The sequence below is a fragment of the Polypterus senegalus genome, chromosome 1, assembly GCF_016835505.1.
Source record: "Polypterus senegalus isolate Bchr_013 chromosome 1, ASM1683550v1, whole genome shotgun sequence".
Classification (NCBI taxonomy): Eukaryota; Metazoa; Chordata; class Cladistia; order Polypteriformes; family Polypteridae; genus Polypterus; species Polypterus senegalus.
This window is the reverse complement of record NC_053154.1, coordinates 340,947,128-340,959,130: the sequence shown is the minus strand read 5'-3', so window position 1 is coordinate 340,959,130 and position 12,003 is coordinate 340,947,128. Positions and strand designations below refer to the sequence as shown.

The window sequence follows — 12,003 nt, the reverse complement described above, 5'->3', positions numbered from 1 at the left end:
GTCTAGTTGTCTATTTGCATGTATATTATATGGTTGTAGTAGTAGTAGGGCGACTCTGTCTTGCTTGGTTTTTTATCATCTCTATTGCTTTTGATGTTTGCACTTTGTATTGATTCTTGTATACATTATAACTTTCCTTGTAAGTCACATTGCATAAAGGCAAATGCTAAAGAAATTCCATCCATCCATCCATTATCCACCACTTATCCGAGGTCGGTCGCTGGGCAGCAACCTAAGCAGGGAAGCCCAGCCCTCCCTCGCCCCCGCCATCTCCTCCAGCTCTTCTGGGAGTACCTCGAGGCGTTCCCAAGCCAGCCAGGAGATATAATCCCTCCAACGTGTCCTGGGTCTGCCCCGTGGCCTTCACCCAGTGGGACATGCGCGGAACACCCCCAGGGAGGTGTCCAGAGGGCATCCTTACCAGATGCCCGAACCACTTCAACTGACTCCTCTCAATGCGGCGGAGCAGCGACTCTACTCTGAGTCTCTCCCGGATAACTGAACTCCTCACCCTATCTCTAAGGGAAAGTCCAGCCACCCTGCGGCGCAAACTCATTTCGGCCGCTTGTATCCGCGATCTTGCTCTGTCAGTCACTACCCAAAGATCGTGGCCATAGGTGAGGGTAGGAACGTAGATCGACTGGTAAATCGACAGCCTCGCCTTTTAGCTCAGCTCTCTCTTCACCAAGACAGACCGTTGCAGAGCCCGGATTAATGCGGATGCCGCACTGATCCGTCTTTCGACCTCCCGCTCCATCCTTCCCTCACTCATGAACAAGACCCCGAGATACTTGAACTTCTCCACTCGAGGCAGTAATGTGTTCCCAATCCGGAGAGAGCATTCCACCCTTTTCCAGCTGAGAACCATGGCCTTGGATTTAGAGGTGCTGACTATCATTCCCGCCGCTTCACACTTGGCTGCAAACCACTCCAGTGAGAGCTGGAGGTCACTGTCTGATGAAGTCAACAGAACCACGTCATTCACAAATAGCAGAGATGAGATTCTGAGGTCACCGAACCGGACCCCCTCTGCTCCTTAGCTGCGCCTAGAAATTCTGTCCATATAACTTATGAAGAGAATCAGTGATAAAGGGCAGCCCTGGCGGAGTCCAACCTCAACAGGAAACGAGTCCGACTTATTATCGGCAATGCAGACCAAGCTCCTGCTCCTCCGTAACAACAAGCCTTGTACCCCGTACTCTTGGAGCACACCCCCCAGGATGCTTTGATGGACACGGTCAAATGCCTTCTCCAGATCCACAAAACACATGTGGACTGGTTGGGCAAACTCCCATGCCCCCTCCAGGATCCTGGCCAGGGTGAAGAGCTGGTCCAGTGTTCCACGGCCGGGGCTGAATCCGAATTGTTCATCTTGAATCCGAGATTTGACCGTCGACCGAACTCTTTTCTCCACCACCCCTGAATAGACCTTACCAGGGAGGCTGAGGAGTGTGAGCACATCCTCCAGTCACCCTTCTTAAAAAGGGGGACCACCACCCTGGTTTGCCAATCCAGAGGCACTGCCCCCGATGTCCATGCGATGTTGCAGAGATGTTTCAACCAGGACAACCCTACAACATCCAGAGCCTTGAGAAACCCAGGGTGAACCTCGTCAAACCCAGGGGCCCCGCAACCTCGGAGCTAAAATGCTAAAGAAATTATTATTAATAATAATAATAATAATAATAATAATAATAATAATAATAATAATAATAATAATAATAAAAAGCAGAACAGAAACACTTTTCAACAGACTAAAATCAAAAGCACCACTTCCCTTTGCTCTTCTTGTCTTTGTAAAGTCTGCACACACACACCTCTCGGTCACCAGAATCATGTCACAGATGAGCTGTCATCAGCACTTGTTGGTGACAATGCCTTCTTGATTACCAGTAACACCAGCACACTCTTTATTCTGTAAATTTACAAATCCACCATCAAACTAACAGCCAGCTCCACTGCAGAACTGTGTGCATCAGCATAAAATATCTCATTGCAAATATCTCTCTTTCAAGTAATCGTTGCTACAAAACTCTCAAGTCCTTACCTGCTTCTGAAATCCAATCCTGCCAGTTCACCCTTAGCAGCTTTATTAATGTGCCAGCACTTATAAAAATAACAACTAAACAGCCGTTAGAGCCAATGAGGCAGTAAATACAGAAAGAGCGATGTCATCAACAGTGGGATGTGACAGAGTTGTAATGCGATATGCTTTATGCACAAGGCCTGAGCATTTAACTAAAAATGAAACTATCTTCACCTCCACCTTCTAATAATATGAAGCTTTGAGCCAAAACAAGCGTTCACTCTCCAGTGAGCCCTTAGCTGTACGACACCTGAACCTCTTAGCGATCATCCATCCATTATCCAACCCACTATATCCTAACTACAGGGTCACGGGGGTCTGCTGGAGCCAATCCCAGCCAACACAGGGGGCAAGGCAGGAACAAACCCCAGGCAGGGTGCCAGCCCACCGCAGGGCACACACTGTCAGCGGTGGCTGGGGTGGCGACCTGGCCGGGATGCCCAGGAGGACTGGAGGAGGGCTTGCGCCTTCCCCAGACCATCTGGGGGCGACCGCCCTGGTTCCTTTGGGGCCACGGGTACAGAGCTTTGAAGCTCCACCCTGTAGGGGCCCGTGGTCACAGGCAGGGGGCACCCTCATGCCTTTGGAGCCCTGGACCTCAGCACTTCCGCCACACCAGGAAGTGCTGGGGGGAAGAGGAGCTGGGTCATCCGGAGTGCTTCCGGGGATACAGGTACAGTATCTGTCCAGACGTCACACTTTAATATTGATCAGCTATTTACTGTTCATGTGTTCCTCACAGGATGATAATTGCTGACTTCAAAACCAAAGCTGCAGGCTCCTAGAGGACAGCTTTTCAGGATTTGACATTCATAGAACCTTAAACCTGAACATGGAAAAATATATTAATATTTATCAGACCGTAAAGAACTATACATTACATGTGAAAAAACTCCTTTAGCTTAAGCTTCTCCAGTGCTCAAAGTGCATCCAGATTGCTGCTTAGTCAGCGTCTTTCTCCTCTTTGCCTGACATCATTACTTTTAAATGACATAGTCGAGTGAGGGGTGATAGCATGGAGCATCCGCTACACAAAAATTCAACCAAAGAGCAAACTGCAAGCACTGAGCTGCTGCTCTCAAAACCCAAGGAATCAGAGTCACGAGGAAATGATCACGTCTGTCTCAAATGACAAAGTCGTAAATTAGGACATTAGGGTTAATGGCTGCAACTTTACATGGAAAGAGACAACATTTATAAGAGAACAAGACACATTCTGATGACAGCTGCAGATTAACAGGTGAAGATACAAATAACATATCAGTTTTATGAAGAAAGATAAGACTTCTGAAATGGCAGACACAATTCCTCCTGCTGTAGTACTGCCAGTCAATACTGCATGAATGTCTTCAGTTATATAACCTAGACTACAGATGGAGCAGATGTACCTTAGTGCCATCACACTACATGTTATTTGTAGGACACGGCGGCCACTGCCCTCCTGATGTCACACAAAGCTTTGTCTGCTAACAGAGTGGACGTGACAAAGACACAGATGATGAAGAAGAGGGTGCCCCTCCGACAGCACTTCAGGAGGCCCCTTACTCAGGTCTCTTCAATTCACTTCTGTATTGCCCACTTGTGGCACTCGCCCACGTTTAATGCTAAAAGGCAGCGACTTCAGGTGAATACAAGGCACAGATTGCACTACAGCACCAGTAGTTATACTTGTACTTATTTAAGAGCAGATCTTTTACTTCGTTTTCTTCATTGTCACCATTATGTCATGTGACTCATAAACACAACATTAACGTCCGCTTGTTTGTGATGACACTCGGGCACATTTATGAATTAAGCCAAATGATACTCCTTCAGTTACACCATCGACTAACTGCTTTACTTTAGGTAGCAGTAGATAAGTGACAATTATCTTAATTTAAATGTAATTAACAATCAGAAGTGATATAATTACAGGTTGGCACTTCTGTATGCGTTACGCACTGCTGAAGACACAACTCAACAGACTTTACATTTCAGGTTGGATGAATTCACACGAATCACCAGTAGAATCTTTAAAACTTTTTAGACGACCAGTCACCGTGTTTCCATGTTTTGTCAAACAAGCAGCCTGCTCTAACATTTTACTGTCTCTCTGTTCAAGTTCAGTTTCTTCCAGTATTTCAGTCATAACCTTCCTTTTCATCCTTTTTCCAAAAAAGAAAACAATTAATAGTAAAAGCTATAACTGTGTTTTTAGGGGAATCTGAAAGCAAAACATAAAAAGGAGCCACATCTACAACTTTGTTTTGTAATTCCAGCTTCAAACAGGATTAGCAAGATGTCAGCCGTTACTGCAGATTGTAAAGAAACAAAAAGGGAGAGTCGTCTTAACAATTAGCTATAAAAAGATTAAAAGAGTGAACTCAAAGCAAAGGGCACAAAGAAGATTCTGTGTGATTAGCACTAAAGGCCTCAGGCACTCCGCCTCACAAACAGACAGACGCTTGCGTTCACTTGATACGATGAAGACAGACTCGTCACACTTGTCACACCATTTAATGTAAACCAAGGGTCACGACTTGGCTGTGTTGCTCATTTTGAAGATTTGACTCCACTTTAATAGTCGTTCACTTCTGACTGTTTAACACACGTTCATGATTAACGTTTAGCGGCTTCAAATCTATGAAAATACATTAAACAACAGCGCCATTGATTTCTATGGCTTTACTAAAACTAAAAGGCGACTGGACATACTTACTCACTCTTAATCTGTGGAAGGAGCTCCCTTTGGCTAATTCAACTGAGTCTCATTTTCTCATATTTAGATGTAGGGGGTGCCAGCAAGCCCCCAGACCCTTCAACAGACCACCATCAACCCAAGTGTCAGTTCACTTAATGACTGACTTTAACAAATACCTGCAGGTATGGCTGATGTCCTGCTACCACACAGGCACAATCCCTCTTATTTTCTTGACTTTTCTTCCTTTCTTTTTCCTCCTCCATGTAAACTTCATCCACACTCACATGACTCTGGCTCACCTGGATGAGGCTGTGTGACCCTACTACAGTTAGGTGGTACCTCCGGGACAGGCGAAGGTCCCTTGTGTAGCGGTCCGGTGCCACTCAGATTCAAACCATCACTAGGACGGTGATTTATTTATTTTTTCGGTGGGGATTTGAGTAACGCACTCAGCCTTGGCTCGACTCACACACTCTCACAGACAGAGACACAAACCAAACGAATGTGTGAAATATCTATTATCCATCCATCCATTAAGTGTAAAATCATACATTAACAATAAAAATCAGACAACTCCCCTTCCCCTTCGGTGAGACAAATATTACACACAACAATCAACTCTGACAATAAACACTCAATTCAATGTCCTTATCACTGTTCCAATGCGTCAGAAATTGATGAAATGGTATGGCGTAAAGAGGATGATGATGATCCAGTTTCCATAATAAATGAATTAAACAGTCCTACCAGTAGTTCTGAGCGGTGAGGGGTGAGAGTTGCGGACACACAATGACTGTTCCACCACAATACACACGACAGGTAGGCATGAGACAGTCTGTTCATCCTAGCAGGAAATGATCCTGGGTACAAATGACTTCACGGTGGTCACGTGGGATGGGACATGCAAGTTTTTTTATCCTGTTAAAGAAGGCATCAGTGCTATCCAGTTTTACGTCAGAGATTCTGAATTATTTGACGTACTTCACGATGCTCATTTGGCCATTGGCCATGGAGGACAAGACACAATGTTGAAAGAGCTTGCACCCAAATACAAGACCGTTACCATTCATGACATTGAACTGTATATTCACCTTTGTGAGCCATGCCAGAAGAAACAAAAAGGTGTAAAAAAAGGCATTGTAGTGAAGCCTATGGTGTTTTCTGATTTCAGTTCCCACTGTCAGGTGGATCTAATCGATTTTCAGTCCCATCCTGATAAGGAATACAAGTTTATAATGGTGTACCAAGATCATCTCACCAAGTTTGTGGTTCTCAGGCCTGTCAAATCAAAGACAGCGGAAGAAATAGCTTACAACTTGATAGACATATTTACGTTGCTTGGAGCACCATCGATTTTACAGTCCGACAACGGTCAGGAATTTGAGAATAAAGTGGTCAGCAGCCTGATGGAATACTGTACTGGCCAACTTTGAAGATTGTCCATGGGAAGCCGCGCCACTCACAAAGCCAGGGAAGTGTCTAACGAGCTAACCAAGACATCGACAATATGCTGTCTACTTGGATGCAAGATGAAAAAACTGACGGCTGGAGCGAGGGAATACGGTTCGCCCAACTTATGAAAAAAAGGGCCTGTCACTCTGGAATTCAGAGAACACCATATGAAGCTCTCTTTGACTGCAAAGTTAAAGTGGGTTGTGGACACTTTTTCTATGGTGTCGTTTCTTGTGACTGAAGACAGAGAGGTAGAATTAAAGTTAGTAAAAATCTTTTATTCATACACACCAGGCAAAGGTTAAATGACAGAGAAGCACAGTCCTAGGACACCACCCTTCATCTGCCCTGAGGCAGTGTTCAAGATTTTTTATAAGGATTTTGTCTTATGACTTTAGTTACACAAGTATTTCAAAATCATTAGCCTGAATCAGCATTACAAAACCTAAGGGTTGAGTACATCTGTTGGTCCCTTAGTTTTTTATGAGTCCACACTTGTGGTTTTTTATGTAGAAGCCTAGAAAACAAGAAGTAGCGCACACCATGGGCACGCATGGTCTGCATGACCCTTGTCACATACACCAGATTGACCAAGCTGTCTTGTATTTTTCCACAGGGTCTCACAATGTCTTCCATACCCCAAGATGTTTTACTAGGTGTACAGACAGAAGACGAACTGGAAAAGATAATAGAAAGTGTACAAACAATACAGCTGGAAGAAACAGACCATCCAACAGAAGAGACTGAGGTTACTGCACAAAATACTGGCGAGAATTCAATCCATGATGAAGGAAACGAAAGTAGCAGGGAAGACATGGATAGTGAAGAACCCTCCTTTTCTGCCACGTGTTGTGTGTGCTTAAAGGAAAGCAGTGGTGCCCATACATGCAGAAAATGCGGCAGAAATGTTCATGTGATCTGTGGACATGCTAATAAAGGCGATGGCGGTGAGGAAATGGAAGGTTATGGGGTTAATAATTGGTGCAATATTTGCTTCAACATTGAGAATGCAGTAGAAAGTAAGAGACAATTGAAAGGGAATCTAGAAGTACAGGCCAAAAAAATGAAAATGGACACTGACAAAAAATTCCCTCCTGCATCTTTGGGGGACACTGTGCGGGTTCCTATCCCTGACGTCGACAAGGGGTGCGGTGACCCGCGAAATCTCTTGCCAGTTGTTATGAATGTGACAGAAGACGGCTTTTACCGACTTGGAACAGTGTGAGGAATTTTGAACTAACTCTATGCAAGATCAAAATTCAGTGTTTGTCAAAAGGGCTTACTCAAGGTTGAAGACGTTCCTGACCACGAAATCGATCTTCAATCTGCAGGAAGTGGCCAAGGATTTGTGAGGTGTATGTGCAAGACTAAGTGCCAAAACAACAATTGCCTTTGCGTAAAAAAGAAGATTAAGTGCAATTCAAAATGCCATTCTAGCCTTCCTTGCTGCAACAAATAGTAGGCTAAGTAATGACACTTCTGATTCTTTTGTTCTCCCAGTAAGCATATCCTGTAGTTCATTTTGTATTTCTTCTTTCATTTTTAGACATTTTGTTATTAAAGATCTTTCCAATCTGGACATTTCACACTTGGTGTAAAATAGTACTTGTCATTCTTTATAATGCCTAGGCATTTTATGCAATACCTGGGAAAAGTATGTAACAACGCAGATATTTCATACCTTGCCTAAAAACGGCAGGCATTGTATACATTGCCTAGGTGTACACTGTAAAAAATGTCCGTGAAATTAACAGTGAATTGCTGTAAAATCATGACATCAAAAAACTGTAAATAGAAAAACAATGCAGCAGTGTTTAATTTATAGTAATACTATAGTAAAATACCTAACCAAACACAACTGTTAATTTCAAATTAGTAATATGTTAAAAGAATCCTATTTCTTTGTAGAATTTACAGATTACTGTATTTTAAACATAGAAAAACTGTGATACAAAAAGCAATATAATATAGTTAATATCACAAGATAACAGTGTTAAAATTATGGGGTTTTTTTGTCAGCTACTTTTTTTTAGAAACCATATTACATTTTACAAATTCATATGTTGTGCTTTACAGATAAGAATATGCACAAATACAGTAAAATTATGTTAATATGAGTGGCTTAAAAAGCAGGTGATGTGTCTGTTTAGAATTGAGCATTTAACAATCTATCAATCAATCAATCAATCAATCAACATTTATTTATATAGCACATATTCATACAAAAAAATGTAGCTCAAAGTGCTTTACAAAATGAATAGAAAAATAGAAGACACAATAAAAGATAAACATAAGTCAACATGAATTAACATAGAATAAGAGTAAGGTCCGATGGCCAGGGTGGACAGAAAAACAAAAAAAACTCCAAAGGCTGGAGAAAAAAATAAAATCTGTAGGGGTTCCAGACCACGAGAACGCCCAGTCCCCTCTAGGCAATCTACCTAACATAAGTCAAACAGTCCTCTTTGTATTTAGGGTTTTCATGGAAGGACCTGATGATGATGGTCACGTAGACTTCTGGCTTTCAGTCCATCAATGTTGGTGCATCCTGATGCTTTGAGTAGGTGGTGGTGGCGCAGGTCACCACCACAAAGAAACCAGAAAAAGAAACAGAAGAGAGAGTAGGGGTCAGTATGGATTTTGGAGCCACTGTGAATAATTATTATGAAGAATTGAACATACAGAGTATCAGCATTAAGTTAAAGTGAAGTTATAAGAAGGCCATGTTAAAGTAATATGTTCTCAGCAGTGTTTTAAAGTGCTCTACTGTATCAGCCTGGTGAATTCCTATTGGCAGGCTATTCCAGATTTTAGGTGTCTAACAGCAGAAGGCCGCCTGCCCGCCTCACCACTTCTTTTAAGTTTAGCTTTTGGAATTATAAGGAGACACTCATTTGAAGATCTAAGGTTACGATTTGGAATATAACGCGTCAGGCATTCCGATATATAAGATGGAGCGAGATTATTTAAGGCTTTATAAACCATAAGCAGTATTTTAAAGTCAATCCTGAATGACACAGGTAACCAGTGTAGTGACATCAAAACTGGAAAAATGTGTTCGGATTTTCTTTTCCCAGTTAGGATTCTAGCAGCTGCATTCTGCACTCGTTGCAAATGATTTATGTCTTTTTTGGGTGGTCCTGAGAGGAGTGCGTTACAGTAATCTAGTCGACTGAAAACAAAAGCGTGAATTAATTTCTCAGCATCTTTCAGTGATATAAGAGGTCTAACTTTTGCTATGTTTCTTAAGTGAAAAAATGCTGTCCTAGTGGTCTGATGATTATGCGATTTAAAATTCAGATTACAGTCAACGGTTACCCCTAAATTTTTTACTTCCGTCTTAACTTTTAATCCTAGTGCATCAAGTTTATTTCTGATAACCTCACTGAATCCATTATTGCCAATTACTAAAATTTCAGTTTTCTCTTTATTTAGTTTGAGAAAATTACTATTCATCCATTCAGAAATACCAGTAAGACATTGTGTTAGTGTATCGAGAGAATTGGGGTCATCAGGTGCTATTGATAAGTACAGCTGTGTGTCATCAGCATAGCTGTGGTAACTCACGTTGTAACCTGAGATAATCTGACCTAACGGAGGCATGTAGATTGAGAAGAGCAGCGGACCCAGGATAGGGCCTTGTGGAACACCATATTGAATATCATGTGTCTTTGACATTTGATTACCACAACTCACAAAGAATTTCCTCCATGTCAGGTAGGATTCAAACCAATTTAAGACCCTGCCAGAGAGGCTCACCCATTGACTAAGGCGATTTCTAAGAATGTTGTGATCAATGGTGTCAAATGCAGCACTCAGATCTAAGAGGATGAGAACAGATAAATGGCCTCTGTCTGCATTCACTCGCAAATCATTTACTACTTTAACGAGTGCAGTTTCTGTGCTGTGATTTGTTCTAAAACCTGACTGAAATTTATCAAGAATAGCAGGTTTATTGAGGTGGTCATTTAACTGCATAATGACTGCCTTCTCTAGAATTTTACTTAAGAAAGGCAGGTTAGAGATGGGGCTAAAATTTTCAAAGGCAGAGGGGTCAAGATTATGTTTCTTAAGTAGGGGTTTAACTACAGCAGTCTTAAGACAGTCTGGAAAGACCCCCGTATCTAATGACAAATTAACTATGTCCAGAATATTGTCAATTAGCACGCCTATCAATCTATCAGTAAACTGCATTACACTTGAACTATTTTTATATCCTCCCTAATAAAAGAGCTCATTATTAAGTAGAACTTATGGATTTTAAAACATTTGAGTGTTCTTGACATATTCCTTAAAACCTGCACTTTCCCATTTGTCTTCACTGTACAAAATAAAATTTGCTCAGCATAACTAAGCACATGAGACTGCAATGAACATGGAGCATGTTGTTAATATTATACTATATATAATATTATTATATATAATACAGATTTACAGTTAGGTTCATAAATATTAGGACATTGACAAAATGTTATTTTGCCTGCCCGTCACAGAATACGGGTATTAAAAGAAAAATAATTATTATGATTTCCTAATTTGTAGATTTTAAAGTTTCAATTTTAATTTGAGAGCATTTACACATAAGGTGACCGGTGAATGAGTTGCAGAAATTTTTATTTTTGTCTTCCAAATGGTCAATTAGCTGCTAATCTGTTCCATAGCTGTTCATCAGTTATTTATTTTTGAATTATATTGTTAATCAGTTGTAAATGATAAAATGAAACATTTCTGTTTTTCATTACAGAATGACATTTGGTAATATTTATAGTGGCTTAAGGCAATTTTAAATATAGCAGTAATGATTTGCAATGCACATTTTACATTCCCGCGAAAATAAACGGCTGTGTTTGAATCTGAAACTCCTGAGCTCCGCCTCGTCCACTCACAGAGCAGCAGAATGTGTTTCTGTTCTCTCATTGGACTAAATTATTGCGGGAGCCGCCATCTTGCCGAAGTTCGCGGCTTGCTGCTGAGTGCGCATCCTCTTTAGTAGTGTCTAGAAAATGACGCCGAGTACCACTGGTAAGCTAACAATTCATTTCCTTCAAAACTGAAATACATGACCGTTTGTTGTCACAAGGATACTGCTTTTGTTTGTGGCCGAGGGTATATTTTACAGTCATAACGCCGACTAAGCGGGTGTTAATTAGTCTGGTAGGTTTCATGCTTAATGTTGAACTCTTTCGGATGGTTTGTTTTCAGTTAGTTTTTTAGTTCGCCATGCTGTTGTGGAGCGGGTGGTTTTGGCAGCATCATCCGCGATGGGTAAAACATTTAAAAAATGACGTTTTTATTAGTTTTCTAAAAATGATTACCTGCCATTTTTGCAGCAAAACATTAACTTCGTTGAGGAGTTACGTGCTGCATTGTAGAGTTCATAGGAATGAACCCCATTGCTCTTTCAAATGTGTTTGTGTTGACTGCAAGCGGACATTTTGTACATACTCAGCTTTTAAAGCTCATTTCTATCGGGTTCACAATGTGCCTGCACACACTGTTACCGCTAGAGCTGTTGTTACAGATTTTCAGTGCGCCAATTCGCTATGTGAGCGCCAGTTTCACACCGCGAAAGAACTCGTATCCCACTTAAAAGAGCATATAGTGGAGTGGCGACCTGTGGCATGTCCAGTAACTGCTTGCAAAAATATGTTTACTGTGGAGTCATCATTTTACTGCTCACATGTCCTGGAAACAGAGGGCTTGTTCAGTGAATAGCATTTGTGACATGTCCAGGGGTCACGTCTCTCAGCATTCTGCTCTCATTGCAGGTGAAGATGCTTCCCAG

General features: G+C 41.7%; 1 pseudogene; it reads left to right on the top strand.

The window, feature by feature from the left end:
- Positions 1–5,620: 5,620 nt before the first annotated feature.
- Positions 5,621–7,443, top strand: LOC120519900 (annotated as a pseudogene).
- The last annotated feature ends 4,560 nt before the right edge of the window (positions 7,444–12,003 follow it).